Source organism: Archocentrus centrarchus, chromosome 21 (genome assembly GCF_007364275.1).
Source record: "Archocentrus centrarchus isolate MPI-CPG fArcCen1 chromosome 21, fArcCen1, whole genome shotgun sequence".
NCBI classification, from domain to species: Eukaryota; Metazoa; Chordata; class Actinopteri; order Cichliformes; family Cichlidae; genus Archocentrus; species Archocentrus centrarchus.
Genome location: NC_044366.1, coordinates 14,921,573 through 14,927,572, shown reverse-complemented (window position 1 = coordinate 14,927,572; position 6,000 = coordinate 14,921,573). Strand labels below are relative to the sequence as shown.

Below are 6,000 nucleotides of genomic sequence, written 5' to 3'. Positions count from 1 at the left end.
GAGTTCCCGAAGCCGGCCAGAAATTTGGTCAGTCTCTAGTACCTTGGATTGGCCTTGGATTCGTGCAGGACCACGTGGAAATAAACCGGTATGCTTTGCTTAGACTGTTAAACGCCACCAAAGCCCTAGGACAAGGCACGTAAGAGGAGCTGAAGGCCCTCAGAGTGACTGTGATGCAGAACAGAGTGGTGCTTGATCTCCTCACGGCTTCACAAGGAGGAGTGTGTAAAATCATTGGTGAGACTTGTTGTTCCTTCATTCCAGATGAAAGTGGCGACGGAGGAGACATCCATACAGCCCTGGAAGTTTTGGACAGTCTGCAGCAGTATGTAGAACATCAGACGCCAGGAGGAAACCAGGATTGGTTTTCCTGGCTGACCACAGGATCCTGGTGGCAAATTCTGCTGAAGATTGTGACACCAATTGCAGCTATATTCACACTGTTCTGTGTTTTTATGATGTGTATTTTGCCTTGTATTGGCTCAATGATTAATAAAGCTTTTTCTGGTTATGCAGCAGCCTATCTTCAACTGCAAGCTGAGGACACGGATGCTGGGACTACTGGAGTGTAATAACAGAGAATGAAGCACATGTTGAAAATGCTAGTGCAAGTGGCATGTAGCTGATGTTAAATCTGTTAAGAATAATAAACAGGAGGGAATTGTTGGAGCTGTAAATATACGTTATCATAATTCTTTCTGTCACATTTTACTGAGTGCACAAAATCACCATATATGCCCTTTTAAACATGTTGTACTTATTGGAAAAAGGAAGTAACAGTTTCATGTCCCATACATCCAGACCACACACACACACACACACACACACACACACACACACCCACACACACACACACACACACACACACACACACACACACACACACACACACGTCTATGTCAAAATGTCATGACCTATAATTTAACTTAACCTGTGATGTAAATTGAAGCAATAAAACTGACTGCAAGGGGGTAGCTTTTCTGCAAGCAAGACTATGGAGTCACAATTGGAGCACTCTCCAGCACCCCGCCCAGTGACTCCAAAAAGGGTGGGTACTCTGAACTGTCATTCGGCGCATAACCACAAACAACAGTCAGGACTGTTTCCCCAGCCCGAAGGCGCAGGGAAACAACCCTCTCGTCCACCGGTGAAAACTCCGACGTGTAGGCAGCAAGCCGGGGGGGTTATGAACTGTCCATTTGGGATGTGGGGATATGGATGGCAGTTGGGACATTGAGTATTTTTGGGATCCACTCTGAGCATCTGCAGGTTTTTCACAATCTCAGGCAGATCTCTCAGTTGGGGGCTGTAGAAGGAAACTTGTGCAGCAGTGGCTGAAATTGAGCTGCTTTTGGGGTGTTGTCCATTTTTTTTATAACATGCTGCTATGAGAGACTTTTCCACTCCTTGGTGGACCTTAAACAGACACCACTCTGTGCTCCCTCCACCAGTGTCTTTGTGAGCTGCACCGAGATCACAGCGAGCTTGTCTACAGCAGCGTCTGGCCTCCTCTCTGTCCGGCCTTGGGACATTTTGATTGTGGGTCCAGAAGTTGTAGGAATGGAAACCCCTAGAGAATCTCTCTCGACCATTTCTGTGATACCTGGCCTCCTGATTCCACTGCTGATAGAAGTCTCTGAAATGTGTGTTTCTGCTTGACTTGCCTACAGCTTTGCCTTTGCTGAGCTCATCAATTCGATTCTGTAAATATCTGAATGCCTCATTGGCAAGAGACTCGATGTCTGGATTTTTGTCAGGGTGCCACCTAAGGTACAGTCTCTTGATGGCTTTGTGTCTTTCCTCCTCAGGAAGCTTCCAGATCTCTACTAAACATTTGTCAATTTCCCTTTTAGCTTCCACAACAGAGGCGGGTAAGGAATTTGTTGATGGTTGAGAAGAATGTGGCATAGCTGCTGCCAGTGGTTCCATCTTCATGCAAGTTCTCTCTACTCGTTTTAGCATATTTTCCTGTGGTTCCGGCTCCATGCAAATCCTCTGTTCTGGTTTTACCTTCTTTTGTTGTTTAAACTGAAACAGATCAATGCAGCTCACTTCAATGGGCTCATCTTCTCCAAATTCTATTTTGTATCTCCATAAATATCGTCCATTGTGACCAGGCAGTTCTTCAACAATAACTGCATAAATGTATTTGTCATGAATGCTGTAGCCAACATATTCCCCCTCTTCAAAGTTATTGAGGATGTTCATGTCCAAACAATCATGCCATTCCTCTGGAATTTCTGTCCCAGGAGCAGCTGGGCTGAAAGAGGAGCTTTTGATTTCAACACTGTCATGGATCTGATGTTTAGCCAGAGTTTTCTGAACGTCTTCCAAATCATTGCACCTGAGAAGCTGTCCAAGCACTGGAAGGTGATCTGATGCAATTCTGTTCCCTAAAAGAGCATTAATCTCCTTTGTCAGGGTCATGATGACTTCATTTATTACCTTGTGAGCCATGTCATCATTGTGCTTTAAGTAAAAGGTGCACCCTTCTTCCCCTCGTTCCACAGAAACATCAGTTTCTTCATCAGTTTTGGGCAATGGCTGTTTATTAAGCCAGAGGCTTGTTTCCAGGGTTTTGCAGCAGACAATCCGTAGACTACCAAAAGTCTTCTCACACATATTAGCAGCATCTTCTTGTGTTATTTTGCCTTGAGACTGTGCTCTAATAAGACAAATTAGTCCATGTCTAAATGCTCTTGAGGAGAGATGTTCATCAAACCATCCACTAAATTCACAGCCAGTCCCAAGTTCACAAAGCTGCATATTTATTTCCACCACTCTTTCCTCTGTGAACTGAGACAGCATTTTTGGCTGGAATTTCTGAGGCAGCAGTTGCAACAGCTGGTGATGTTCGTACTTGTCATTTCCCAAATGACATTAACTGAGTTTCTGAAGCAGCAGGAACTTGTTCTCCAGCGCTTCTTCTAACCTTCTGGTTTCAAACGCTGTGTTGTTGTAGTAGAGTGTGGCTGATGGGTATAATTTACCATCTACAGCAGGAAGATACAAAATCTCAACATTTTGATCAAGGGTCTGGTTTCCCTGAGCTCTGATTAACTTCAACAAATGCTCAACAGCTCGTTTCACAGTTATCAGCTGGTTTGAGTGTAGTTTTTGTTTGTCACAGGAATCAGCATAAACTGCTGCCAAAACATTACAATACTGCTCTGCAGTAGCTTCGTTATTCACACCGATCTTCCTAAAGAATGGTGCATACATTACATGGAGTAATCTTGTACAGATATGGTCTGAAGTCCAGATCATCAGAGAGTGAGAGACACACATCATCAACCCTCACAAACTTTGTGTCTTTTTCAACCAACACAACAGGAAGACCAGCCAGTTGGTTTCCTTCAAAGCTATTTTTCTGCAGGTAGGCATAAGAACTTCGGAAGACTTTAGCTCGTGTTTTGATCAGCTGTTCAGTTTGACATGGTGACTGACAGATGTTTCTTATGTTACTGGTTACACAGTTAGGAGGAGGTTCTTCATGAGCTCCTGCATTTTTCATCATCTGCATAAGTTTCTGTTCTCTATAAACTGGTAGCTGTATAATTGGCATTGAGGACCAAATCAAATCTTGATGCTCAGGATGCTTTTCAATCAGAGATCCTCTGATTTTAACAGTTGTTCTTTCAGTGGCAAATGGTTGGTGGTAGTTGGAAAGTTCTTTTCGAATCATCACTGGAAAAATGAATTTGATGTCAGCAATGCTCTCCAGCAACCTTTCATTTTTGTCTTTGTCGTCACACGCTTTATTCAAGGCTTCCTTGAAAAGTAAAGATGATTTCAATTTCAGTTCTTCAAGTTTTCCATTTCGTTTGGCTTCTGATTCTAACTGGTTTGCAAACTTTATTATCTCATCCTTTGAGACAGCATGCTTCATTCCAAGTTCTCTGACCAGCTTCTTAGCCTGTTTTGTTGTAAAAGATTCTCCTTCACACAACTTAGTCTAAAATTTCTCAGGCACAAATCTCTCTTGGGGCAACATTGTTTTGTACAGCTCCACACTCTCATCAAAGTAGTATGATGCAGGCTGCAGTCTACCTTGAGAACTGCGAATCAGTTTCACTGTCTTTAGTGTGGAGATGATATTTTCCTTGTCATTCAAAGAATAACGTAGTGACAGCAACAGTTTGAGGCTGTGAAGAATCTGTTGCTCTGAGAGTTTGTGTACAGCAGGCAGAATGAACTTCATGAAATACTCTAAATCATTCAGGACTGGAATGTTGAGTGTTTCTGCCAGCGTGTAGTTCTCAGAGTTGTTCTTGAGAAAAATGCTGTTGCTGTTGGGCAGATTGAACAAATCTGGAAATCTCACTGAATATTTGATGTTGAGGACATAAACCTCTTTAGGTCCATCTATCCTTACTCGTTCACCCTGTGTTGTTTCAAATATTGGTAAGGATTTAAGCTTCCTCTTGTACTCTTGGTTACCTTTGGACTTGGACAATCCAGACTGCAGGAAGATCTGAAACTCTCTCATTTCTTTACTTGAAAGGTGAGAAAACTCTGAGTGATTAATTTCATAGACCTGGTTTAACACTGAGCTTTCCTCATTCACATCTAGAAGTTCATGGTGTAGATATGAATATATGTCTCGGTCCATATCAGAAAAGAATCCATGATCAAGCATCATAAACCCAAGTTTAAAGAGGATGCCTGATATGTGTTTGTCTTCATGTGAGGCTGTCATGGCCGGGGAGGAAACGGACGAGGAAGGACCAACATGAAGGACTCCAGAAGCAAACATAACTTAAAAGGGGATTTATTTCACCGGGGAAACACAAAATACAAAAACCTTGGAAGGGAGGCACAGGGAGACGAAGGGCAGGCACAGGGAACACAGGAACATGCGGGCACCAAAACATCAACGACGTGACAAGGAACACATGGAAACTGAGGGCTTAAATACACACTGGGTAATCAGGGCAAGAGGAAACAGCAGGGAACAACAGGTGAGGCAAATGAAACTAATTATACAGGGGAAGCAAAGCTGAACACAAAGCACAGGAAAACCAGACTGTCAAAATAAACAGGAAGTGACAAACCAAGGAACATACTGACTAAACACGGGGAACAGGCACAGACTCAGGACAGAGACGCAGACATATCACAACACTAGGAAACACAAGACATCAACCTACTGGGAGGACACACTCAGGAAATAAACTAACAAAACGCTGGGCCAACGGCCCAGGACATGACAGTACCCCCCCCTCAAAGGCCGGCTCCCGACGGCCAAAACAAGAAACAAAACCAGACCAGGGCGGGAGGCGGGGGACCAGGAAGGAGGACCCGAAACAAAAACAGACAGGGAGCAAACAAAGTCAGGAACAAACCCAAAAACACAAGGAAGCACTGGAGCAAGGGTAGAGCACGAGGGCAAAAAACAATAAGCAAAAGGAACAGAACAAAGAAAAGCAATGGCACAAGCTGAATAACAGTCCAAAAACCAGAGCAAAACATGGGGATGAGAAAACAAAAAACAACCGGACGAAATAAAAAGCGACAGCACAAGGCCGGAGAGCTCCAATGTCCAAAACAGGGGGTCAAAACAAGGAACAGTTCAGGAGCTATGACAAAACAAAAACAGCAGGGGAAAAAACAGTCCACAGTTCAGGGGAGTCAGTGGGAAATCCAAAACAAAAAACACACAGTTCAGGAGGCCGCAGGGGCCAAGGGGCCACAAAGCAAAGTCCCAACGAGGGAGGCCGACCGCGCTCCCAGCGGCGGCGGCGACGAGGACGAGGAGGAATCACTGGAGGCCGACCGCGCTCCCAGCGGCGGCGGCGACGAGGACGAAGAGGAATCACTGGAGGCCGACCGCGCTCCCAGCGGCGGCGGCGACGACGAGGGGGAGTCACTGGAGGCCGACCGCGCTCCCAGCGGCGGCGGCGACGACGAGGGGGAGTCACTGGAGGCCGACCGCGCTCCCAGCGGCGGCGGCGACGACGAGGGGGAGTCACCGGAGGCCGACCGCGCTCCCAGCGGCGG

At 45.4% G+C, this 6,000-nt stretch overlaps 1 pseudogene; it reads right to left on the bottom strand.

Moving 5' to 3' along the window:
* Positions 1-482: 482 nt before the first annotated feature.
* LOC115800679 (sacsin-like) overlaps positions 483-6,000 on the bottom strand; it is a 52,029-nt pseudogene continuing 46,511 nt past the window's right edge.